This window comes from Acanthopagrus latus, chromosome 12 (assembly GCF_904848185.1).
Source record: "Acanthopagrus latus isolate v.2019 chromosome 12, fAcaLat1.1, whole genome shotgun sequence".
Taxonomy (NCBI): Eukaryota; Metazoa; Chordata; class Actinopteri; order Spariformes; family Sparidae; genus Acanthopagrus; species Acanthopagrus latus.
The window spans coordinates 17,291,164-17,318,475 of NC_051050.1; the positions used below are offsets into that span (position 1 = coordinate 17,291,164).

Here is a 27,312-nt window from a genome sequence, read left to right on the forward strand (position 1 = left end):
CCCAGCAGAATAATTCATGGGTTAGATATTGCTTTTAGGCCCATCCAGGTCCCAGGGCCTGAGACAACTGACCCTGTGTACCACCCTGTTGGCGGCCCTGGCAGCATCATGGATCAGCAAGGAAAATCTGGATATATCGTTAGAGGGCGAGTCCCATTCTTTGACACTAGAGGGTCAAATTGGCCAAAATAGGTCAAAATCCCTTGGATAAAATGGGTATACCCAGATCATCTGCATTGCGGGGCCTAAAAAGCCAAGTCAAGACGCCTGACTGCTGGTTTAGCGCCTGGATAACTTGAATTGGGAATACAATGATTTAAGTGTGCAGGTCCTCTAGACTAATTACAACAGTAAAACAAAACATTTCATGGGAGTTGGGACACAAAAAAATAAACGTATCCATCGTTTTGTAAGTAAATGATTTGGCCGTTATCTAGAATTGGCTTCAAAGCCTGGCACTATTCCCAGGGGGCTTGGAGGCTAAATGCTAGCAAATTCCTGCTAACATGCTCACCATAACAACCAGAGCTGTAATGTTTACTATGTACACCATGCTATAGTCATGTGGTAGCATGCTAATTAGCCTGAAATCCAAAGTATAGCTGAGGCTGAAGGACATAGTTTAGTTAGTTGAGTTTATTTTAATTTTGACTCGATGATGGCACTGTATGAACGGTCAGGAGAGTGGGACATAAATGTTTTACCAAATTTAATTGCAATCGAAACAGTAGATGTTTTCATGGTCCGGACCAAAGTGGAGGACCATCAGACCACCCAACATTTACATCCCTACAGCCATTTTACCATAAATGGCTGTGAAGAAACTGCAAGTGATGAGCTCATAAAATAAATCACATAACTGTAGAGAAAACACATCTCATCTTTCTGTTTTACTAAACAGTAAACACTGTATGCTCAGATGATTACTAAGACCAATTGTAACAAAAAAGAGGGTCGTAGCTCTTTCAACACAGAAGTGCCATTTGTTGCTGTCCATTCATCTGACCATCTCTGTCCGCCTCAGCCACGGGCATACAAATGAAAAGCTTAGTGTGTGCGTGCCGATCGATGTATGATTCAGTTAGTTAGCAGCAAATAAAATGTGGTCAATTTTTCCCCTTTGATAAATCAGGAGCGAGAGACATCCACACCTCATCCTCTCTCTCTCCGAAATAAAAGTATTTTCTATTCTCAGTCTCTTGACTGCACCCCGGAGAATTGCAGGGCAGTGGTTAATGGCATTATCACAGGCAATCACTTCACTGAGGTCAGAGAATGAGGACTTGAAAGCAATAAAAATTCCCCACAATGAGAGATTATCCACCAGCGCACACACATAGTAACACACGTGTGCACACACAATGGTATTTTTGATGTGCAGGAACATATGCTGAAGCACTTTACCATGGATTAAACAATATGATACAAAGAGCAGCATCTTTACGTGCAGCATCAACTTTTTTCAATGGTAGAAGATTTAACACGGCGGATAAAGACAGTAAAAGAACTGGTCAGTGCAACTCATTTTTAGTTTGCAGCATGTTCAATGCACGGCAACGTTGATCGCTCCACCACTTTGGTCCTCACTGATTTATCTCAACACTTCTATACCATGACATTTTATGTAGACATTTATGGTTCTGAGAGGACTTTATACATATTAGTCACATTTTCATTGGCTATATGTGATCGGATTGTAAAGTGACTTGAAAAGTGTGACTTTCTCTGTTTCTCTCGGTTGCCTATACAAGCCTGTGGAGGATTTGTTTAAGATGTTTAAAGCTGCTGGACTGTGGATTTCTTAGTGAAGGACTTGGGATGGATTTTCCCACAACAGTCCAAAGGATGTGTCGTTCTGCGTGGTCTCGAGCGTTCTCATGTCAGTGCCTCTCTCTGATACCGACAATAGATAGCAACAGTGGCTTACTTTAGTATAGAAATTGAAACCGCTAACACAAACTCACAACGGTTCCCAGCACAGCACAGAAGTCCCCAGCAACGCCTTTCAGTGGTTATTAGCAAGTTTCAGCACGCTAATATGCAAAAACTTGTATCGCGAACAAATTAGTACAGTCAAGGTGAGAATATCAGCAATTAGCTCAAAACATTACATTGATTTTGATGATGATGAAACAAATTGTCTGTTATTGTGACACATATCAAAGCCATGTCAACAGACCAGAGCTATTTTAAGGCCAGCACATGACATAATACAACAAGACTAGCTAGCCTACTCGGCTATGATGGGCCCTTACAGCTTGTAGCATAGCTTGGATCCTTCAGCCTTCCTCAGGGTGAATTGTGAAAACCTTTGGTCAATCTAGCGCCATCAGCAGGTACATTTTGATTTGTCAAATACTTTTGTTTATGATGAAATATCCCTCAGCCTCAGGTGGGCAAATGCTATTTGGCATTACCCAATGTTATACCTACCTAAACAAAAACATGTTTAGCTTGTTTGCAACTACTTGCTAACATAACTGCTGTAGAGCACTAACTGATCCGCAGGAGGCTGACTCAAAGTGAGCTAAATGAATGTTTGAAATTAGCTAATTATTGGAAAAGAAAAATACACCAGGGAAAAGCTTTTTCTAAATGTTGAATTTTCTTTGGCTGAATCATCATTCAGTTTCAAACATGTTGGCATTGCTACTGCGGGCATGTTAGCATTAGCTTGTAGCTAAAACTTGGCCTCACAGAGCCGTCTGTGTCTTGCTGAAGTAACTATTCAGCCAAATTGAACGGAATACATAATAAACTTAATAATTTTACACATGTTGAAACTTTACATATATTAATATATAATATATATGAATGTTATGAATTTTATGTTTCTTTAGGTCACATTTTACATTTTCTATCTTAAGTTGTGACTATGCTGTGCTTATGATTCGATCAGGTTTGGACATATAAAACACTTGGTTAATGTTAGGAAAGGTCCTTTATTTGGTGTAAAATAGCCACACCTGTTTTGGTCGCAACAAACAGGCTGGAGAGGTCCAGAGGTCTTGTTAAAAAAATGTGTTTCCTTTGCCGCAAACACAGCTGGACAAGGCCCGAGTCTTCCTTAAATAAACTTGCAAATGTTGAAACTCAGTCTTGAACAGTGGTCACTGGCTTGGCAGTCCTCTCCCCCATAACTCCACAACTATCCCCTCCGCCTGTCGTGATGAAAACCTGGTCATAAACATGTTACGTGAACAAAATATGACACGTTTTGTTGAAATGTCAACATGACACGTAGGCCTATGGGACAAACAAATGTGTAGCATTAACTCAGCTAAAATTCAGAGCCATTGGCGCTAACATTAGCTATTACCAATGTCTTTTGTTTGGTCTTAAACTTGTTAAACCAAGAGCTGACTTGTTGATCTGAGCAAAATAAAAAGCAGCACATCCCATTTATCTGCGTACAGTCCAAGAGTACAGATCACTCCTACACACCATCAGTACCATCAGCACCAGAGAGGAGCAAACAGAGCCAGTCAGCCATAAGGGAGGCGAGGGATGAACGGGAGCAGCACAGCAATCCCTCAGCCCTGTAGAAAGGTGATGCATCAAGTGACACCATCTACAGATTAGAATATGATAGTCAAATGAGCTGTGAAAAGGTTATGCAAATCACCGGGCAGCAGTTCGCTGGCAGCCTAGAGCCATGCTGGTTCTGTCACGTGTGGACTATTCCCTTCACATCGGGGAGTTTCAACACAAACTGTATCTACATCAGAGGTTCCGATGTTAACATTTCATTTATGCGCCTCGATGTGTATGTGAATGAATGGCTTCACATTTGTTAGGCACTGATTGAAGTAAGTGAAAACTCATATTTTGAGTAGCTCACTGTTTATCATTTGATTCTTTTTCTTTCCCTGAAGGTCAGTGGAAAAACAACTGTAATGTCATAATAAATGTTTTTTTTAGTTGTCTTCCCATAAAAGAATATGTAACAATTTATTTTTAATAACTAAAGATGCTTCATAAATATGATGATTAGGAAGTTTTTTTTGAGGGGAAACTGCTGCTTGAGAGTAAAAAAAATGAAAATCTCTCCCTCCTGCTTCGTCTGCAGATTGTTGTGTTCCACAAAATATATAAAGTGCTCTCATTCAGAGGAGCATTTTAAGTTTAGCCTGCTGAAAATTGCATTCAGATTACACAGCAGGTATATGTATTGTTGGACATGCTACTGTAAGTGCACTGTAATGATTGTACTGCTTGTTCTCTTTTGGTGTGGGGAGAAATTTCACTCAGAACTACATAAACGCGACTACATAAAGCCTCAGACACAGCTGAACGACTGAAAGGGTTTTTGTTTTTGTTTTTTTACGAGATACCTCAGATACTGCCTCAAAAGTCTTGGTGTTACTTTTTTTTTGTAGAACATCTATGCGTATTATCTTCCTTGTCATTGTCTGTTTTTACATATTCCTGTTGAGCACAGAGAAAGGAAACATACAGGTCACTCGTCTGCAGGGTAAACACAGACTCTGGGCAATTTAGGGCCTCAAATTTGCCTGATTTGCATCTTGAAGCTGTTGGGAGACGGTATAACACACAGACGTGCTAACCTCACACCCAACAAGCAAAGATCCGTGTTCATCTGTACCCATTTCTGCTAATCCTGAAAACACCAAGACATTTCTGAGGAGTTGAAGGGTGTATCTGAATGACATAGTAATTGAAGCGTTAATAATTCATGCTCATTTCTCCATTTAGGCGAATGCCACGACAATTTTACAGGATGTAACAGCTCTGTCCGACGTCCTCACAGGCAGCAGCTTCCCTGGTTTTATTTTCCATTTTTTTTTATGCACATTGTTAACTTGTGTTTTGTAATTCAAGCGATCCCTCATGCCGTAGCTGCAGTGGGGAGAAAAGCTACCCGTGCGAGATGGTGTAGATACTGATGAAAGAAACAATAATATGTGTTGCCATTTCTTTCATCATAATCTCAGAAAAATCCATTTCAATTATGAAGACATGTCAACCCGTTCTTTTCTCTTGTCTGTCTTTCTTCAGAATGTGAGACTCGGAGATGCACGTACAGCCTGTTTATGTGCTCGCTGTGTATATAGAGGTTATCTTTCTCAAGACGTAAAAAAAAGTGTCAAACAGATTAGAAAAAACAGACACAATCAGACTCACAGCTGAAGATAGCATCAGGGCGACGATCATTTTATCTCCTCATATCTCTCCTCTCCCCTCTCCACTGGCACACGGTGGACCTCTAATAATGTTTGCTGACCCGTACAGGACTCCGCTGTGTCTCAATTCCAGACTTGGGAAACTTTTCGAGCAGGTGTATTTCTCACCGGCATGTAGGAGAGTTCGCAGCACAAGGTCACATTTTTTAAATTTTCCTCTCAATTTTCTTTAAAGTTGCATAACTTGTATACCTTAAAACAATGTTGTGTTGCCACAGTGTCTTGTAACAGGGTGAATGGTGTCTCTGTCTCAGACACTTGGCCCCCCATCATCTGTTTCTGCTCTATATAACTTCAGTGAGAGGGTCGGATCACAGTGTTACAGATATGTTTTTCTTAAAGATACAAGTGTACAACACATAACATTCTTATGACGTGATGAGTTTTGTTTGTAGTCAGTGTCAACATTACATTGGACAAACTGTGGGGGGCGCCAAATCCCACAAAATGCCAATTTCTACATAGCGTTGATTTAAAAGAGAAGTTCACCCGAGCTCAATCCAGCTACACTGAGGAGTTTGGCTCAAAAGAAGATGGAAGTAACATTTCATCATCTTCAAATCTTAGACTCCATTTTCAGAAAAATGTTTTGTTCTTTTTTGACATTTTAGAACCATTTACTTCAGTTCGTTGAACGCTGCAACACAGTTTGGCTTCGAAGCTCCGGAAATCACCTGACATTCCATCAGCGTCGAGGTGACTAGACACTGACTTCATATTTGAGAGAACTGTTCCTTTAATCATATGTATGTTTTCAAAGAAATAACCAACTGAATGTTTGTCACTAATTAGCAATAATATTTTCCCAGTGAAATGGTGATACATTAATTTTAATGCATCCAAAAAAAAAAAAAAAAAATGCTTTTCTAAATCCGTCCAGCACCCCTCAGCTCCTCCCGCTCACCCGCCGCTCAGACCATCTGAATCCCTGACGACTGGTCTGTTTTTAGCCGCGCTGGATGGAGGCCTGGCACGGTGTGCGGGGGAGGCCGGACCAGTGGGGATGTCCTGTTGCAGTCTGTCCTCTGCTGTACGCTGGACTCCTGGCCTTCCCATATTAATCAGATTTGCCGCAGCAGCCATATGTCCAAGCAGCATGATAAACCCCGGCTGCTACCTGGCACCCACAGGACACACTGTCAACACAGTTTGTGTGTGTCTGCAGGGGTGTGTGTATTTCACACGTCGCTCCTCCGGAGGATCTGTTGAGACATCAAAAATGTTAGAAATATTACAGGTGTGGGTTGTTTTTGTGTGTGTGATCTTTCAAATTTTCTGGAAAATACTCTGAGAGTATAAAAAAAACATGAATGAACAAGAGGTCATCGGAGGTAAACCCGAAGGAGGAGGAAGTCATTTCCGGGCCAACTGATCATTGGCCACAGTGTTTGGGAAATACATGGGGCTATGTACGTCACTGCAACAGGAAAACTGGCACTACGGAGCTGCATTTTTTCTTTAAAAAAAAAAAAGCCTCATTCCTGTTCCCATCTGCCACCTTATGTTTAACAGCACATTACATATTTCATACTCTCACATGATTCAGATCCCAAGGTGTCACATATTTTAGACGCTGTTTGTGTCACTCTGTTTAACAGCATTGTGGAGGATCCAGCCCTGCATTAGCACCACTGACACGCAGAGCAGGTTGGTGATACAAAGACTGACTGAATATCATTTCTTATCCGAAGCTTTCTATTAAATCCCACAAAAAAAAAAAAATGTATCCCACGATCCATAATTCATAACCGAACGCTCGGAAAGTGGCAACACCAACACTTGTCAAACGTGATTAACTACGTCTGTATCTTACACAAATTTAATTCCTCTCTGTGTCGCTGTCTGTAAATCAGCCAGCGATCAGCAACCGGGGAGCTCACAAGATTTGTGGTGGAGGGTTTCTGAGGTGTTTTAATGTCACAGGCAGGATTATAGGGTGAAAAAAAAAAAAGTTTCTGGGATGCAAACAACAAAATTAAGAAACACTGCAGAAGAGTTCACATGCTGTTGTTGTAATCAGGGCGGATGTTGTTGTTGCCATCTACTGTCTGTAGAGGACAAAAGAAAAGCCTCTCACACAGGCAGAGAGAAGGAACACAGTGAGAGCAGGTATCAAACATAAACACGCAGGAATCCAGATAAATATAATGTTAGATATTAGAATAGTGTTTTACGCTAATGATAGTTGAATTTTTTCAGGTAATATCTGTGCATATAAAAGGTAGTTTTAGGGGACACGTTTTAATCAGAGGAGGAATATCTTAATTGATTGGTTTTCATGACAGTAAACTGAACAAACAAACTGCCCTCAGAGGTCATCACAATTCATACTGTGTTACCCGGCCTGACACTGCAGGACACTTCAAGTAGCCCCCTTTCTAGTTTTAAACATTGTTATGGGGACCTTATTCTAGTCTGAGGGTGGCTTTTTTATTCAATAATGAATGTTAATAAATATATTTTTTATCTTATTAATATCATAAATACAACCTTCCTGAGTTAAAATTGGTTTATCTTTAAACATACAACAATTGGCCAAGAGGCTAGTTTTCATCTGCAGTCCCTGGGTTTTTATTTTTATTTTTTCCTGGCAGCACAGGAACAGGCGGTCAGCACAAGATCGATTGTGGCCGGGGTCCACCACACCATGCAGGCTGTGCAGAGATACCCCTGAGACAATCCGGCACATACCAGCAGGTTGTGATGCAGCACGAGCTGGAGGTAGTAGAGACCAGACCGACACACTGGTGATAGCTAACCAACTGGCAGTGGTGATACTGTAGATGCAGCAATCCCAAGGGACAGCAGCATCCGGAAGAAGGAACACAAGAAGCTTGAGAAAAATACCAAGGGGCTGAAAGAAGAGCTGGAGAAGATACGGAGAATGGAGGTTTCAGTGGTAATAGGAGCACTGGGAGCTGTGACCCTGAAACTGGGAGAGGGGCTCCGGCAGATTCCAGGAGCAACATCTGAGATCTCCGTCCAGAAGAGTGAAGTCCTGGGAACAGCTACGACACTGAGCAGAAGCCTCAAACTCTGGGAGAAGATCCGAACTTTGACATCACACTATGAGACAAAAATAAATAAATAAATAAAAGATCCTATCAACTGGTTGACATGCTTCAATACATCCATGCTTTTATTTTGAAGTTTAGACTGTGCATGATTAACTCAGGTGCCAGGTCAGTTAGAGAAATATGTGACCTTGTTATGACTTTATTTTTTAGATTTTCTATAACAAATTCCCCGAAACTTCCTCTGTTTATTATTTTTTTCTATTGTTTACTACTGTTTTGAATATATATATCTATATATATATATCTATATATCTATATCTATATAGATATAGATATAGATATATATATATATATATATATCTATATATATATATATATATATATATATGCATTCAAAACAGTAGTAAACAATAGAAAAAAATAATAAACAGAGGAAGATTATTACACTTAAAGTGTACGAGCTGAAAAGCGTAAACAATTTAAAATCTATTAGTCTACTTCACTTGATAATTTTGAGGCAATCAGGTTCGTCAGTGTCTCTTTCTGTCTCAAGGAGGATTTTCCATTGCAATAAATATAATAGCAAAATAACAAGTAAAATAAATTAAATGTCTGTGAACACAAATATATTTTGATGACAATCAAAACAAACCTAAATAAATAACAACACTCGGGATATTCGCAGAACTTCATAAGAAATTCGAGTAAATTAAAGGTACATCACATAAAGTGAAGTCCTCATGGAACAATAACAATAACTCATGTTGGAGATAAACTTTATACATGAAATGATGACGAGGCTTTGTTACATTTCTCCTCTGATCCAAATTATTCAGTACTCTCAAATGTTCAGATAGTTTGAGCTGTCCTGACGCCTGCGTGTCTCAAATTATAAATATCTGTAAGTGAAGAAACGTCCGTGTTATTAAGCATGGTGAACAAACCTTAAATCCCAAAAGGCAGATTATTATCACTCCCTGATGACATCACAGCTGCTCCATCATGCAAGGTATACCCCTCTCCTCACCCACCTACCCACCCATGTGTGCCCCCTTCTTTACCGCTCAACCCCCACCCACACACACCCACACACACCCACACACGTCCTTACCCTGACATACATAACATCTGAGCAGGACCCTGCACCTTTTGTCTCAGTTCTTTGTTAGCAGCTGGAGGACAGAGCAGCGGCAGCAGCTTGTCTACCTCTACAGTAGTGACAGTGTGACGACAACATGCTGCAACACAACAGCCATGTTTGTTTTTCTGTTTGTTTTGTTTTTTTTGTCTGAATGAAGGGACAGAATGAATAAAGACTGTTGGGTAAAAATGTTTTTATTGTGTGGGATCACAGGATGGATTATGTATTTAAAAATATATATTTTATTATTATTGCATTTTAATATGTTTATTCATATAGTGTGATGATTTTATTGCATCTATCTATCTATCTATCTATCTATCTATGTATGTTGTGTGTTTGAAAGTGTGAAGCTGCATCATCACCACCACCAAAGTGAACTGCAGATAACCCCATGACGTGGCAGACACACTGTATGGTTAAAACCTATATATATTTATATATATATATATATATATACAGATCTATCCATCTATATATATATAATTCACAGCGCCCCGCATGTGTCTCGGTGGTGGTCTGAGCCGCAGATAAGGCTTTGCGGGGGCTATCTCTGCCTTCAGTCCAGATGAAGGATGAGCTTCTCAGACGTAGACGTTGTCCATCCTGCTGATGCTCCCTCGTCTCGTCGTAAACTCTTGTGCACCCTCTGGTGCTTGCTAGTCTCCCAAACTTCTTTGTGTAGCCTGCTTTGCAGATTGTCTTCCTTGTCTGTGTGGTTGCTCATTATTCAGAGACAGACGGATCTCAGGTCATCTGCAGCTGCAGCAAAGGAGAAGCAGGAAAGATGGCGATCATCCATTAGACCGACCGGGCGCACGCATGAAATACGAGGACAACTTTTCGGAGGATCGCTCGAGGAGAAGATTGTACCAGTGAGTTTTTTTTTGTTTAGTGTTTGCCTCCCCACCTTCTTTCTGCACTACTATATTTCCCCCAGTGTTTTTTTTTCTCTTTCGGCTGGGGCTTTCAAGGTCTGCGAGAACGTCGCGATGGTAGATCATGGGATATAATTTGGAGAGCGCCTCGTGAATGACCTGGAAAGAGCTGACCCCCCTCTTCCTCTCGTCTCTCCTGGTCTTTTTTTTTTTTCTTTTTTCTTTTTTAGTCCAGGTCTCCAAGCCGACTTAGGGAGAAGAAGAAGAAGAGGAAGAAGAAGAAGAAGCAGTGAGATTATTCGCGTGTATGTTAGAGTCGGGTGGGCGCTCCAATTGCAAAATAAAAAGCCACAAAGTCAAGTGGGTCTTCTTCTCCTCGCTTCCCAGTTAATATCCTCACCCAGCCAGCCTGCCTGCCTGCCTGCCTGCCTGCCTCACCTCCGCGTCCTCGCTCATGTCGCCGTGTTCGGTGGGGTTTGTTGTCAAAGTGACACAAGGAAATGGACGCGGCGGTGTCGAGGGCTCGGAGCTGCGTGTGTTTAGTGAGCGGCACCGGAGTGTTTTGTTATTCTGACATGTCTTTGGTCAGGGGAATTAAAAAAAGGCAGACCCGGCCGGCTCTGCTGTGCTGTGCCGTGCCGTGCCGTGCTGTGTGTCCCCCCTCCTCCTTCTCCTTCCCTTCCTCCTCTCCTCTCCTTCTCCTTCTCCTCTCCACCATTCGCTTCTCCGGCCGTGCGTGTTGTTGCGCGTTAGCTTCATGGAGAAGCCATTGCACGGGTTGCTCTCCTCGCTCCCCTCAAGCCAAGCCTCCATTAGCGACACAGAGGAGCTGGCATAGCCGCTGGGTCCAGTCACACACACACACACACACACACACACACACACACACAGACACACTATGAGAGCCATGTCCAGTGTGAGGAGGCTGTACGTGCAGCCCCCCTCCTCATTTCTTAATGAAAGCAAAGGAAATCTGGTGGCGATTCTGTGTGTGAGTCTCCTCAGGGTCTGGAGCTGGATGTCTCATGGTGGTGGTTGAAATGAATGCGTGGAGTTCTTTTTGTTCTCGTGTTTTTTGTCGCTTTTATTTTTTATTTATATTTTATTCTTAATTCATTCTTTGAACATCTTTTGGATTGCCTTTCTTTATTTCTGCTGTCACTGCCACTCCAAAGTCAGGTATGTCAGCTGCTGGTTAGGGCTTCACCATAAAATGGAGGAAGGCAGATGGGTCTCCAAGGAAGAGCCCCTGGAGTCAGACAGGCAGGATCTCCTCTCTCTCTCTCTGTCTCTCTCTCTCTGTCTCTGTCTCTCTCTCTCTCACGCCAGAACAAAGGTTGTGTTCAAGAAAATAATCGGCCACAGCCACCAACACCTCCTCCTCCTTCCTCCTCCTCCCTCCTTCTTCTTCTTCTTCTTCTTCTTCTTCTTCTTCTTCTGCTTCTGCTGCTTCTGCTGCTTCCTCTTCTTCTTGTCTCTCTTTTTTTTTCTCTTGCACTTGCAGCTCGTAAGTTTATGGTCAGCCCAGAGGAAGCAGAAGAAGAAAAAAGAAAAAGTGTGCAAAGTGAGGTTGGGTCCTCTCAAGGTTACCTCGTGCTTTTTAAAATTTATTTATTTTTTGACTCCATGAACTTTCTGCTTCTTCATTCACATACATATATATTTTATATATTGTTTTATTTTGAAAGGGATTTTGAAGGTTTTGGGTGGTTTGTGATGTCTGAGGGAATCTTAAAGCTGAATAATGCAGTGCTTTGCTTTTTTTTTTATTTGGGGCCATGCAGGTGGTTAATGTTCAACTAAGTGGTCTCACACACACACACACACACACACACACACACACACACACACACACACACTCACTCTCTCGCTCGCTCCTCTGTGTGTGTGTGTGTGTGTGAGGGTGAAGTAATGGCTGTTGTAGATTCTTTAAGGAAGTTCTCCAGATGGTTCTCTTCTTCTATTTTCAGTGGGGGTTTTTTTTGGACGTTTTCTCACCAGCGCCTGGTTTAGAAATGCACAGTGAAGGTATTCTGGTTTGTGGCGGCACCAGTGGACCTCTTGTCTCTGCATTGTCTGTGCGAGGTTCAAAAGTTATTCGATGGGTTATTGTTGTTGTTGGTCCATATTGTAGTGTTATGCACTCGGCCTGAGGTGACTCTTCGCACGCTATATCCTAAAGGTGTCTGTTGACCAGCCTGTCAGCCGAGTGAAGACGGAGGTGTGTTTGCAAGCTGTGTGTGTTTGTGTGTGTGTGTGTGTGTTGCTGTGGCTGTGGCTGTGCTACGCTCTGCAGTTCCCCTGGCCACTGTGTGAAATCTTGCTGACAAGGAGACTGTGAGCTTGACACACTGTGCTGCGACAATGCCGGGGCTGAGAAGAGCAATCAAAATGGTGGCGATGCTCCTTCTCCCTGGCGTGGCAGCAGGGCAAACAGGTTCTCAAGGAAAAAGGAGAGGAGAGGAGAGGAGAGGACGGGCAGGAAGAATCTGCTGCGGTCAACACATTTTGTTCCTTGTGGGTGTGTGTGTGTGTGTGTGGGGGGGGGGGGATGCAGTCTAGTCATGGATGGGTGGTGGGTGCTCTGTGGAGGTGGCTGTCTCGGTGACACCGTCTGCCGTCTCAGAGTTCCTGTTGTAACTTTCACAGGTCCTCCGCACATTCTTGACTCCCGTCCTCCATTGTGAGGCTCATTCATGCTAGGCTGGAAGCTAATCTGCGTGCTCAGGTTTTTCATTGCAACTCGACCTGCTCGAGGTCACGAGGGTCAGGGCTGTCTGCTCTGGAGATGGCATCGCTTGTAGTCGTGCGTTATGTCGTGAAGCAGTGCTGGATCGCTAACAGGGCAAAGTGTGCAACCGCCTCGGGGGCCCCCAGACTCTCAGAGGCCCCCGAGGTTCTCGGCATGGCAATTACTTTGTTGTAATTTGATTAATTAGGAGTTTATACACCAGAAAAGTACATTAAAAACTGAAAAGCGCAGGGCCCTGAGGTGGTGCTGGGATGATTTATCTGGAGGCTGCATCTTATAGAGAGCAGGTGTCTGAGATGTGACATTGTTGGATTGACAGAAGGAGTATCTGGTGATGTTGGGACAAGGTTTTTTTATGGTTCCAGTTTCTCAGGACTTTGCTGCTTTCCTTGGTTTTTATTTAAAGTCAAACTGATATAATTCCAAACATGCGCTCTCATTTGTCTGAGTGTATTTTACTGGACTAAATTTCCTCAGATTTTTAGACAAAAACAAGATGTAAGTGTTTCCTTCATTCTTGTGTTTTCTAGATGAAAAGTTAACATTAATCAAGAACATAAAAGTCAAATTAATCTAGCTGAAAAGGATCATCACGTGGCACCAAACTGAATTGCTCACACGCTGCTTAACGCTAAATAAATGTGAGTTTAATCAATTCAAATCACAAAGTAATTGGCCTGCGGTTGGGATGTATTTAAAGCACTGGTTGTCAGGAGAGTATCAGGAGAGTATGAGTGTGGATCCGGGCTCAGAGGGGGCCCACACCTCCTTTCTGCCCCGAAACCCCCTCAGCAGGTTTGTCCGGCCCTTCCTCAAACAGCTTCATACATCTGAAGACACTCTCTTTGTTTAGTAAACACACAACATAAGGGTTGGTGTTTTAAAGGTGCCCTATGTAGTTTTAATGAGAGGAGAAAGATCATTATTGACTGATTTGTATAAACAAATTCTTTGTTTCACGACTGAATTAACTGAATGAGCAACCTGATCTTAAAGGACAACAAAGTACTGTTTCACTTTGTTTATGTGTGGCGGACCCTGCCACCTTTCTAGCTTAAACGTTCTGGGGACCTTATTTTCCTCTGAGAACAGCTTGTTTATTTAGTTATGGATAAAGATATATATATCTGAGATCATCATTAATAATGTGAATATCAACCTTCAATTTAATGGATAATAACGGCATATTTTTTGTGTGTGACTGACTAACCAACAGTGACAATCCAATTCAGAATTTTTTTTTTTTACCCTGGCGTGAAATATTAAACACACTGTTGCTGCTGCGGTTCAGCGTTAAGGTGACGGGGCAGAACTGAACCACGGTGGATACTTTTAGAAATAAAATTACATAACTGGATTTTTTTTTTGCAAGGTATTTCAGGATTACACTGAAAAAAAAAAAGCTTCCACAGAGAGGACAGAGGATTAAACAAGAGAGACTTCTGTGATGGTTCGAACGCTGGAAGGAAGTGGTTTGAAGCTCATCACTCACTCTGATACTCTTTCTGCGTCTCTCGCGCACGCACACACTCATAGCAGCCTTCCCTCCCTCCCTCCCCTCCTCCCTCTCATTCACTCACTCGCTCACATTGGGTGATGCACTCCTCCATTCTTCTCTACCTGGGGCAGTGGAGAAGGCTGGAGAGACGCACAAAAGCAAATTGAAATGCTCCAGTGAGTGCTTTCTTGACATGATGCATGGCTCATGAGATGCAGCTCGGCCCTGCTGCTACACTTGTAAAGTGTGCTGAGACACGCAGGACCCCAGATCCACACAAAACAACAAGATCACAGCAGAGCCGCAAACTCGACGCTCTCTCCTGTATTTTTACCGACCTCCTTCACTCCATAAGAAACCTGTTTTATGTCCTAGATTTAGTTATGTGATTTAGACGTGAAAGAGAAAGCCAACCAGCTACATCACGTCGGGGCTTTAAATGCAACAAGGAAGTGGCTCTCAGGAGGTGTCATTCCAGTTTCTGTTGTCTGTTGCCACGTCGCTGCAAAACTGGTTCCTCCTCTCTTTGCTTTCCATCCGAACATCAACAGTTCAGATGTCACCTTTTTCTCCTCTCCTGGAGGAAACCTCTCGTAGCTCGGTTTGTAGCTCACATTTGTGTCTTTTTCTCTTTGTTTTTTTCAGCACACATGTGAAGCATGTGGAGGGGTTAGTCTGAGAAAGAGGACTTTTATGCCCATGCAGTTTCGCCCCCTTGAGATAAATGAAGCCATCGCGGTGTGCTCAGGTTTCCAGCCTGAATTCAGGATTTATGCCCTTCTCTAATAAGACACAGTGAACCGACTCTTGTCAGCCTGGAGCTGCCTGCAGTGGTGGAAAAAAAGGAGGAAAAAAAAAAAATCCTGAATTCTTTGGAGACGCCCGTTCCTTGGGCAGTGTGGTGCCACCAGACAAGGCCTTCATTGAGCAGGAACAGGAGTGGTCTTGTAGAAGGGATCCACACTGGCTCGGCCTACGAAGCAACAGAGCTGTCCAAAGACGATTAAATATTTAAGAGCTTGGAAAGGAGGTCTCAGTGGTAAGTTAATATTGATGGGTCTCTCATCTTTCCCGTCTCAAACTTGTTGCCTCGAGAGGTCAGTTTGGTTGGACCAGGAGAGGAGCCCTCGCCTCCTCTTAGACAGAATCAGCATTAAAAAGCTGTCCAGAAATAAGTCGGCGTGCCTCCAAACAATTCTGCAAGTGAACCTGAGTTTGACTTTTTTTTTTTCCCCCTTCTCCTTCTTCTTCTTCTTCCCTCCACAGTCTTCTTTTGGTCACTCTGAAATGCTCCATCCTGACGAGCTTGTAACCTCACCCACCCCCTGTAACTGTAGTAACTGCCATGTCAGGCTTACAAGGAAGTCAGCATTGCAGTGTTTTCTGGCAGTTGTCCACCGAGCTGCACTTACAAGAATCCCCTCAGTGCGTCTCAGTCTTTTCTTGTCATCATGGGTTTTTTTGTTAGTGTGTTTTTGTTTTTTTTTTGTTCTTTTTTTGATTGAATTGGTTGAAATAGATACTCCTGAAGGCGTTTGAATAGATTAAAGGACAAAAAAAAAAAAACTGCGATGAAACCAAGGACTTAGGCTGTTGATTGAGATCAGATAAGAGGCGTCAGTGGAAGATTGTTTTGTTTTTTTTGCTCATAGTGAGAAGGAAATCACACACTTCGGAGTTTGGCACCTCAGTATTCTGACCTTAGCGAGTGGAGTAGTCCATAAACGTCGTCTGAGATGATAGAGGATTTATTTGAGACGGCGTCAGATTGATTTACACCAGGAAATGGTTTCCTAGGAGAGATGGTCGAGAAGGGCTGCGTGGAATGTAAGGTTTCCTGGAGTAATTGTCTTTGTGGAAAAACACTTCCTGGTTTCTCTCCAAGATCTGTCCTTGGACATCCTTCAGTTGCTAAGAGTCTTCGGTGGTGTTTATGTAGCCTATGAACCCAGATATACGACATCTGAAGGAGACTTTGGTGAAGACTTGCGTGTTTGTACGTGAAGCGCTATAAATATGTGTTTTTCCTGCTGTACCCTACTTGTGTACAGGGTTTTATAGAATCCTTTATTCCGAGAATTTTTTCTCTGTGAGCTCGAGGGAAGAGACCTCTTGAGAAAACCAAATATATCTACCTATTCCTTCCCATATAAAATTGTAAAAATAATCACGCCTGAGGCGATTAATTAAATCGTGCACTTAATCATTTTTGGATGGAATAGTTAATCACGTTGCAGAGGGTTGCCCCAAGTTTTATCCTTTGTGCTTTTCAGTCTAGAGAAAGAAATGATTCTAACGTCTCCCATAGAAGCTCTGAAACGTGTTTTTTGGGTCACCTGTGTTTGATCACGTTATCTACAGACAACAGACACGTATCTTCTTAAAGGTCTGCATGAAAGGCTCCATATTTAGAAGCAGTCCTCGGATTTCTGAGGGAGCAGCAGAGACGCTCTCTAGGTGGCCATCTTCGCAGCAAACGAAACCACACATCTCACTTCTGCTTTTTTTTTTTTTTTTTTGCTTGACTGCCATGACAGTCTGCAGAGGAACAGACAGGAGGAGGCGAGGCTGCTCGCTCAGGTCTCTGCTCTTAAAGTTAAACACTTCCATCTGTGTAACAAGATAGCAGAAGCGAGCAGAGGCAGCTCCACGCAGCTGAGCAGGACAGTCAAAGACCTTGAGGAGCACAAAATGGTGGATGGCCACTGCCACTGCCACTCCAGCATGATTGCCTGTGTCTCCTTGGCCACAGTGGGGCCGGCTGTGTGAAATGGAGTCCTCTGTGTGGAGCGTTGGCCCGGCCTCAGCTCTGATGCAGAAGATAATTCTGTCAGCCCCGAGAGAGAGAGAGAGAGAGAGAGAGAGAGAGAGACGAGCGAGCAGCCAAGTGAGGTGACTATACTGAGGGGAGCTTGAGCTGTAGACTTCCAGAGAATTCAGAGTCATGCGTGTCTTCCCATGTCTCATCCTCACACCGTCACTTGATTTCCTGGGTTCTGACTTCTCTTATTAACTGCGTTTTTCATCCGGTGCTCGGACGCTCGGCGGCTAGAGGAACGCGCAAAAATCAGCTTAGATGAAAAGATTCATCTCTGGGTTTTTGTTCACAGGAAGAGTGCGAGTGTGTAAGGGCATTCATTATCTAACCTTCACACCCAGCAGGCTTTAGCCGAGGGATTTACCAGCCTGTTTTGTTGCTTTGTGCAAATTTTGAGGCGTGAAGGTCACGCAACTATATCTAAGATGGAAAGGACTGTAAGCTTTAACAGGTTTGAATGGAGTAGTATTTTAATTTTTCCTGTATTTTTGAGGGTGAGATTTCACCATGACAACCTGAAGGCAGCAGCCACATGGACGTCCGCCATTAGTGCTTGTCTCCTCTTAATCTGCTTGGTCATTATCTTCTGTGCAAAAGAGGTCAAATGTTGCTAGCGATTGCTGTGTGATGCAGCCGTCCCCTCCTTTCAGAAGGAACAATCTGAGCCCTTCGCTAAACACAAAGGCTCCCCTTGGAGCAAGGTTACTTGTACCGCGATGGTCAGCTTTCCTTTCTCTTTTGGTGCAGCTTGAGAGAGAAAACATGTAATTAGCAAGTTGGAGGTCTTTCTGATTGAGAGAAGAAATGTCATGGTTCGCAGAGAAAGAATATAAATAGGAGAGCGGGTGCAGTGATATTAAGTATTAAAGGCCGTCTGACTGGGTGGGTGAAGTCAGGTAGCCATCTGTCAGAGAGAGACAGGCTGACACAAGCACTGTCTGACCTTGCAGTATGGACGGCACACACATAAAATAGAGAAATTATCTTCTCTTCCCCGGGATTAGCATGGTATTGCAACCGGGCGCCATGTTAATGGCATTCCTCGCTCTCCCTTTCAGCTTCTCTGTCTCTCTTTTTGATGTGAGGACTTGCTTGAAGGCCTCAGTCAGCAGAATACTTTGAGGTCCAAAGATCAAACTCCTTCAGTCCTCTGCACTCGGCTTGCTGGCCTTTTTTTATTACCCGTGGCGGCACATGTTCACATAATGTTATGCATTAACTTGAATCAGATAGTATCCCAAGCATGATGTTGATAAGAAAACCAGTTTAAAATGAAAGGGATATTGTGATAAGAGTAGAGAAAGAATCCAGTTCGGCCTTGTTTTGTTCCATTAAATCTACATTCAGTCAGTTAGACAGGACGGTGGTAAGCCTACATGATCTTCTCCTTTACCCAGAATCCTTAAGGGGCGGCCTGGGTCTGCAGTCGTGAAGTGTTTCCTTTTAACGCCCTCTGAATGTGACACCAGTGAAGGTCAGGCAGCAGACAGATCAGCAAAGCTCGCTGGATTGCGGCGTCTGGAACGCTCTGCACCTGTATTTACCAATCCTCTGAGACAATGTGGGATTACCGAGCAGGTTTTTTCTGAGCGTCCAGCTAAAATCCAGACTTTTCGTGACTCATTCATTCAGTTAAAGTAACCAGTGAAGGAAAGTTTAAACACAAAAGGCTACTGTCAGCGTGAAGAATGCATTCAGAACATTTTGGTAGCACAAGTATTCGCATACCTCAGGAACTCAGGGTTGAGAATTTATTTCGGTTCAACTCGCTTGCAATGAAAATCAAAAGTGAGCTAATGTTTCTTCGATTAAATGAAGTGATTCTGATGAGATGAAATAAAAGTCAAACCCTGCAGAGGTGATCCCAGACAGGAAGGAGCCAACAACTGATCTAAAATCAGATTTAAGACGCGTTACATTTTTGTGCAGAATAAAATGAAGACAAACTTGAAGACTGTGAACAATTATGGCTCCATCGGGACCTTAATCTAGATCGGGTCATCTGTCTGTGATGGATGGTCACGTTAAGAGGAAGCTCTAAAGGAAAAACTACCAAGAGGCCAACAGCAAGCTAAAAATAACTGAATAGCTGAGTCTGTCCACAACATGCACTTAGCAAGAGTTTTATGTGTTCTGAACACTTCTGAGCTGAGAGGGCAACACGATGAGGAGTACTTCTCACCAAAAAGCACATGTTCATGTTGCAAGCATGTGGTTCATTCCCATGACAGGAAGTGGGAACTTGTGATCTGATGAAACCAAGGTAGAATGTTTGATGTTAATTCCTAAATATAGAGCCGTGGCAGTTACAGGTCCATGTCCTTAAGGACAATGCTTACAGTAATGCAGGGACCATAATACTACACAGCTGTTGTGCTGGCTAGATGAGGTGAGTAGTTTAAGACAGCAAGACACTGTGAAGACTGTATGTGTTAGAGGTGAAAGGTTAGAAAAGACTCTCTCTTGGTAGTGTGACTGAAAATAAAAATGTCATCAATGCTGAAAATCAAAAGATGCTTTTTTCTGTGTCATTAAGAGGAAAGTACATTTAAAAACAAAAATACATTAAAACAAAATAAAGAAAATAGACTATAGATAAATAAAAATTATGTAGAATGAAAACTAAATATTCAAAAAAAAGGTTAATACATTGAATGTCTCCACTAGAGCTAACAGAGAGCAACAGTGGCTAACGATAGTTTAGAAGTGAAGTCCACTAACAAGAACAAATTTATCAAATAATAACAAATATTAAAATTTTGTTTAAAAAAAAATCTTCATTTACCTTTCAGGGAAACCACTTCCTGTCCCCAAAAATAAACCAGTAAGCTGAAGAGAAACAGAGCAGTCCAACATCATCGACCTTCCTTTAACTCAAAATAAAGCAATTCTGTTGAGCTTTGCCAACATATGAATATTATGTGATGATGGTAAATGTTAAAATGTAGTTTAACAGCAGTCCAGAAGTACAGAAGAGGCACAATGTCAGAGAACTGACTCAGTAAAGCCAGTATTTGCTAACCTTAGCTAACATTAGCCACCATAAACTAAACCATATAAGGTATCAGGCTGCAGCAGTGAAACCCTTTAGTGTCCTGATGATTATTATCTTTATTTGTTGTAATTTTGCATAGTATTTTTTGTTCTTCATCAGACATCTCAGATGGACTTGTGGTCCCAGATGAGGAAGTGCTGGAAGAAGGTTTCTGGTCAAGGCCGTGCTAACTGGTTAATGGTTGACCTACTTCTTTTGAATGCCATATGCTTCCTGAAACAGATTTCTCACCAGATTAACTCCTGCATTTTTTTTAGTCAGGTGGTTGATAATATCTTATGATGGTGTTGATGATTTTGGATGCTGGTTGTTTCCCTTTTAAAATGAAGTGGGCTCCAAATGTGTACCTGGTGATTTAGCTGAAAAAGATGATTAAAGATTGCTGCCCATTCCAACATATTTATTCAGCACATTGACCTTGAAGCAGAATCTACAAACATGATCATATTTGGAAATAGCCTAAGGCCTGGAAGTAAGGTTGAAATAATTAAAATCAAACCATAAGCTGTCAATTAACGGGGCTCTGTGTTGTATTCTCCAGCTCTATTCTGCTCATTTCTGCAGCGGTTTCATGCCATTCTCACCCCTTTCATCCCATTCCTGCAGATGTCTGATGAATGTTATGACAAAACGTTCATACTGAACATTATTGATTCCTCACATCTCCCCTGAAAAGGCCTGGTCTATTGATCGGCCAGGTGGGATCAATGTCTCATCTCTGTGCATTCAGACTTCCTCAAATGAGCAGCACCATGTGATCACATCGTTTGAGGAAGCTCTCTGCTCTGAACAGTCAGACAGGAGTGAGGTCACTGTCCAGCTCACTGTTGTTCTTATCACCCGAGAGCTGAAACGCTGTTGTAATGAAACAGATAGGCTCATCAAGATCAATAACAAGATATCTGTTGGATTCAGGTATAAGATTGCAAATGAATTCCAATGTCAAAGTCTGTTAGATTATATGTGAGATTAAATTGATTATCATTATGTGTTTATGGATGTACAATTATGAAGGCATTAGAGGGTTAGTGTGTTAGCGTGCTAGCATTTGCTATGCAGCACCAAACACGAGTAGGCCTACAGCTGAGCACACCATTATTTTAGGGTAAAGGTAGATTAACATAAACAAAAGCCGTTCCATCACCAAGAGCTAAAGGCTAACATCAGCATGCTCACAGTGGCAAAGCTAACATATTGAATTATAGAAAGGTATCGTGAACTTTGTTATGTAGTACATCCTAGTTTAGCATGTTAGCATTATCTAAGTAGCACTAAACACAAAGTACAGCTGAGGCTAAATGGAATGTCACAGTAGTAGTAGATTTCTAAGGTATTGGGTCATAAACCAAAAGTTAATTTCTAACTAATGATGGAGCTGGATAAAAAGTCAGAAAAATATCTGATTATTGTTCATCCTTTGGGGACCACTTGAATCCAAAAAACATGCTAAAGTCTAACATCAGCATGCTAACACACTCACAATGACAATGCTAACATGCTGATTTGAGCAGGCATAATATTTATCATATTCAGTGTGTTACATCGCTAACATCTGCTAAGTAGCACTTAAGTAACCCACAGCTGAGGCTGATGGGATGTTATTACATTAGATTTCAAGGTATGTGTGTAGTCATAAACCAAAGCACCCGAGCGAGTAAGATTCATTTTCTGAGCAAACTGAATGAGGATGTCTCCAAATACTAAACATTTTCTGGTCCCAGTTCCTCAAATGTGAGGATTTGTTGCTTCTCTCTGTTTCATATTGTTGTAAACTTTAATCTTTGTGCTTTTGGACTTCTTACATTTATTGATTTATTTTTTTTAGAAATAATAAGCAGACTAATAATGAAACCGTTGCAGCTCTACACTGTAACTCATTTGCATCTTCTTTTCCTCTTCATTGTCTGAGCTCTCCGTATTGCACGAGGACTTCGTTTACTGTAAACTTTGGTTTCTTCTCGTTGCAGGAAACCTGACACTTCTAGGTGCGAGGGAAGTCAGCGGTTACAATAACAAAATCAGTTTAAATTGATCTGATTTGAATGAAAATATGAGAAATTTAAGTTCACCATCTCCACTTATCATGCTTACTGACACAATGTGAGACTCCCATGCAGTGCTGGGGTTGAATTTGTCAATATATTATTCTTCTGTGAAGGGATTAATGGAATATGAAGGTCAGTCAGGTCGGACCCGCTTTTCTCATTTGAACCAGTGTTGTTATCTGCCACAGTGCCGACAGATAAAAGCCAAACTGTGAGCCAACACGAGTGTAAGCTGCACGCAGGCCAAAGAATCGCTACAAACCAGACGCTGCTATTTTGGCTGGCTCACATTTGAGGGCACCATTCCTAATCTGCACCGAAATAACTTCCAAAATGTGTGTTAAGAAATTCTGTGGAGATCCTTTTCAGGGAGTAATTCTTTGTGGCATATTCAGGACCAAAGCGTTTTCATGTGTATTTGAGACCCTCAGGTGGGGCAAATCTTCGAGGAAACCAAAAATAGTGAAAGCTGAAAATCAGATGTTTGTGTCTGTTTGAGGTGGTGATGGTGTAATGTGGGTGTATTTGTGTCTCACGCCTGGCTAAGAGATTGTAGGCACATGTACATATGGTTGCATGTTAGCCGGCAGTCTAACCATCCAAACGTTAATTATGCTTCCTGGTTACCCTTTGGCTGTGGTTTCAGAGCCTGCAGCAGCCCTGTGTCTGCTCACCGTAAATAATACAGCAGGAATGTGCCAAAGGTTTATGACTTGAATTTGTCTGACCCCATAAAAGTGATAACAATGTCATGCTATTTTAGTTATTATAGTTCTAATTCAAACCTTCAATACCTAATTTATAATTTTATAAGTTAGTTATGAACACAGCATCTTCTCATTTCCAATTGATAGAGTGAGTCTGTTAGCAAAGAGATGCTTATTTACACATAAGCATTTATTTGGAGTTGTATATCTGGCCACTTGATCTAGCTAATCTCTCTTTAAGCTCTTTTTTTGGTTGCTACCAACTCCAGAGGGAAATATTCAGCCCTTTAGCTGCCATATTTTCCATTTTGTTCACTAGCTAGTTGCTAACTGTATCAGTCCACTGTTTGGTGTCGAACACGTAGTATACAGTGGGTTTTTAGAGCATTATTGCTGAGACAACAGCTTGCTGTGACCGAAGGAACGCTACGAGACCGGTAAGAGTGAACCGAAAGAGTAAAGTTGCAGAAAAGGTCAAGAATTAACTGAAGCTTGGTATAATGCTCTGTATAGTTGAGGCTAGCATGACATTGACATCCAGAGGGAAATATCCAGCTCTTTAGCTGCTGTATGCGCTATTTTGTTTGCTAGCTAGCTGCTTGATGTGTCTGTCTGCTGTGGCGTTGAACAGGTAGTGTACAGTAGGTTTTTAGAGCTTTATCCCTGAGAAAAAACTACCTCCTGTGACCAGAACAACACTACAAGATCTGTGAGAGTGAACCAAAATAGTAAAGTTGGTGCAAAGCTAAAGAATTAGCTGAAACTCGCTATAATGCTCAGTAAAGACGGGGCTAACATAACTTTGACCAACCGCCTTTTCACCTTATTTTCACAAGATTATCATTAAACTATAGAACTAACTATAGAATATTAAAGTCAGTGAACTGACTTAGTAATTCAGCTGAACGGTTATATCTATTTAAAGTTTGCTAATATTAGCTAACATTAGCCACTGTGAGTAATTGGTCACACTGGACTAAACCGTAAAAAACCCTGGGTGTTCAGAACCAAGTGAGCCAATTAATTCCACTTTTCATTTTCTGTTAGTTATTTGAATTGAAGATTATTTGCTAATCTTTGTAATATATGATAATTAACTATTTCTCTTTGAGTTTTGGGTAATTGGTCAGATAAGCCCAAGAATTTTAAGATGCCACTGCCGGCTCTGGGAAGTTATAATTTTTTTCACATTTTATGAACAGAACAAATTATGAATCATGATTTTATGGTTTGAATGTATTTCAATTGATTCATTAGATTTCACTGACAGAGCTAGGACGATATTGAATGTATAGTTGTCACAGATCAAACCTTTTTGTGGTTAAAAAGGACGCTAAGGTTGAGTTGAGTTTCCTTCAGCTCAAACAGAAATGGTGTGTCAAGATTTCCCACAGATGTGGAAGGAGTGACTCAGTTGTCCTCACCCTCTCGTCACTGTCTGTGCTGCCTCTGTTTGCAGCTCCGAGCAGCCTGGATGGTGGTGTTAGCTGCAGGGTCTGAAGTGTTGGGAGTTATGTCTTATACAGTTAAAAAACACTCACGTGTAGCCTTTTCTGGGCAGATCTGGCACTCTCTTCAGCATGTTGGATGTCTCAGGGTGTGAAGAGTTTGCTTGGTTTACATTGAAATGCATCTTGTACATCGTTTAGGTGTCTTTTACAGTCTGAGTGGAAAACCCGTGGCGGAAAGTGGTTTTGAAGAAGCTCTAAAAAGGACAGAAATATTTTCTGTGATAAGTGCTTCGCAAGAAAGAAACTACTTCTGAATATGAAATTCTTTAGTGTGTGGAAATCTTCAGGCAGAGAACACACACAAAAAACAGTCGTCTGGCCGAAAGCTGCAACTAAATGTTGTCTTTGTAATTGATTAATCTGGTAATTATTATTTTGGTTAATTGTTTAGTAACACTTTTGTTCAGTAAATGGTTCAAAAAGCATTGTTTGTTGACAATAACTTAAGTTTGATTACTGTAAATCCACCATGGATATAATAAACTGCTATAATATTATGAACACTGTCCATCACAGACTTCCAAAGCCAGATTTGATGTCCTCAAATCACTTGTTATGGACAACTAGCAGTCTGAAACCCCAAAATAATCAGCTAACCATTACATCAGACAGAGAAACGCAGAAAATCCTCACAATTAGGAATCTGAAACTGAAGAATGTTTGGCTTTTTAATACTTGAAAAATGACAAGTGTTCATCCCAAATGACTTCAGTTGGATGACAAAAGCCTGCAATATTGTAACATTTGAAGTGTAAAATTACAAGCTAAATTCTCATGTAACCAGGCTCCGATCGACAGTCTAAACCTGACACCCGATGATGCTCTCACCAGGTGTAGAATGAGCAAAGAAAAAACTTTGACTTTGAAACCAAAGCCTTTCCTCAGGTTTTTCTGGTTTCAAAGTCCCTCAGTTTTGAAGTTGGTAAAGGGAATGATTAAAGGTTTGGTGCCAAAATAAATATGTCTTGCTGCTGCTTGACTTGGCCCATACTTGCATCAGCAGATGTTGGATTTCAGGACGATGATTTGAGCCTTCAGATACAAAAACAGCAACTGAGAGGCTACACAGAGCTCATAGTGCCATAAAGACAGGTGTTGCTGAAAACATTTTTGGTAAAGCCATGAGAAATAAGGACTATTCAGAACATTTAACTCCCCAATAAAAAAAAATGGGAGCCCATGTGTAATAATAGAATTATAATGAAAAACATGTTTACTTTGCGTAAAGGAACACTGACTGGATTCACAGATGCGTAGGCAGATTTGGCACATTCAGGAAAAGCAGGTTGTGCCGTTAAATGTTTACTAAACTTAACCCAAAAAGCGTGATAATGAGGGTGGGTGTGCAGGCTTGCGCACAGCATGGGACGACAGTGTTCCAGTAGGTGATCTAATGAAGATAATACACATTGACAATTTGTTGTTAGGAACTGAACTGACTGATAGCTATCAAGAATCGAACGTTTGTGTGGTGAAATGCAGTCAAAACATGTCTCTCTTTCCCCTAAACTAGAATAAAAATGGAAAGGTATTGAAAACATTGATAAGTAGACTATCAAGGAGCTAAAAATAGAAAGTGGGAAAGTAGTAGACAAAATTGTACTGTATGCTTCATTGTGGATCTGAAACGACAGGTCAGTTTATAGACAGGAACTTAACTGGCAAATTAATGGATTCAGTCCACTCCAAAGCTATTGAAACAGCGAGGTCAATTCCTTTACTGTGGCAGTACACTGAGAACATTTGGGTTTGACATCAAAAGATGAATATGAGACAAGAGATCGGCATTGTCAGCTTTCATTTCCAGGTATTTACATTTAAATCTGTTGCAAAACTTCGAAGATAGTGTCATTTGTAACGGAACAACTGATTAACTCCTTGCTTGTTTTGGCAGTGTGTTTTTGGTTGTTGTCTTGCTGCATGATGACGGATCAGTTTGGTTCCACCTCCCTTTAAATTGGCAGACAAAATGTTTCTGTAGTTTTCAGAGTTCATTTTGCAGCTGCCATCATGTGTAACACCATCAATGAAGCCCAATGAGCCCATCCCAGAAGAAGCCATGGGAGCCCAAGCCCATGATATTACCTCCACCTTGTTTCACAGATGAGCTTGTGTGTTTTGGGATCTTGAGCAGATCCTTTCTTTCTCCACACATTAGCCATTCCATCACTTCAGTAAAGGTTAATCTTTGAGTCCATAAAACTTTGTCCCAGAACTTTTGAGCCTCATCTCAAATTCCAATCTGGCCCTCCGATTCGGATTGCTAATGAGTGGTTTGGATCTTCTTTTGTGAACTCTGTACTTTTGTTCCCAAAGTGTTTTGCAAATTTGAATTTTGATACCTTCAGTCCTGTCCTCTGGAGGTTGCTGGTGATGTCACTGACAGTTGTTTTAGGTTTTTTTTTTTATTTACAGCTCTCACAATGTTTTGTCATCAATTGCTGATGTTTTCCTTTGTCTACCAGTTCGACATCTGTTGCTGAGTACACCAGTGGTTTCTTCCTTCTTCAGGACATTCCAAATGGTTGTACTGGCTATGACCAATAGCTCTGATTGATTTTCCATCTTCTCTCAGCTTCAAAATCGCTTTTCTCCCATAAACAGCTCTCTGGTCCTCATGCTGGTTACACCTTTTTAACCATAAATGCTGTCTGCAGAGGCATAACCCAAAGCTGAAACTGAGAGT

The 27,312-nt window shown here is 41.6% G+C and overlaps 1 protein-coding gene and 2 long non-coding RNA genes across 6 annotated transcripts in view; 2 read left to right on the forward strand and 1 right to left on the reverse strand.

Annotated features, from left to right (window-relative positions):
* Positions 1-6,014: 6,014 nt before the first annotated feature.
* On the reverse strand, positions 6,015-9,600 carry LOC119030268. Its single transcript, XR_005078220.1, has 3 exons — positions 9,333-9,600; positions 8,052-8,270; positions 6,015-6,406 (listed from the first exon to the last, which is right to left on the reverse strand). It is a non-coding gene; the product is annotated as an uncharacterized LOC119030268 (long non-coding RNA).
* On the forward strand, positions 6,375-8,056 carry LOC119030269. The gene is made up of 3 exons (XR_005078221.1): positions 6,375-6,441; positions 6,803-6,851; positions 7,799-8,056. It is a non-coding gene; the product is annotated as an uncharacterized LOC119030269 (long non-coding RNA).
* A 103-nt stretch (positions 9,601-9,703) lies between the features above and the next one.
* Positions 9,704-27,312, forward strand: part of znf462 (zinc finger protein 462) — a 53,054-nt gene continuing 35,445 nt past the window's right edge. Inside the window, exons 1-2 of one of the 4 annotated variants that reach the window (XM_037117020.1) lie at positions 9,704-10,237; positions 10,471-10,529. The gene's annotated coding sequence lies outside the window, so the exon portion shown is untranslated. Of the gene's footprint in view, positions 10,238-10,470; positions 10,530-12,179; positions 12,269-23,440; positions 23,553-27,312 lie in introns of those variants that run through there. The other 3 variants (XM_037117019.1, XM_037117022.1, XM_037117021.1) reach the window with 3 other exon arrangements.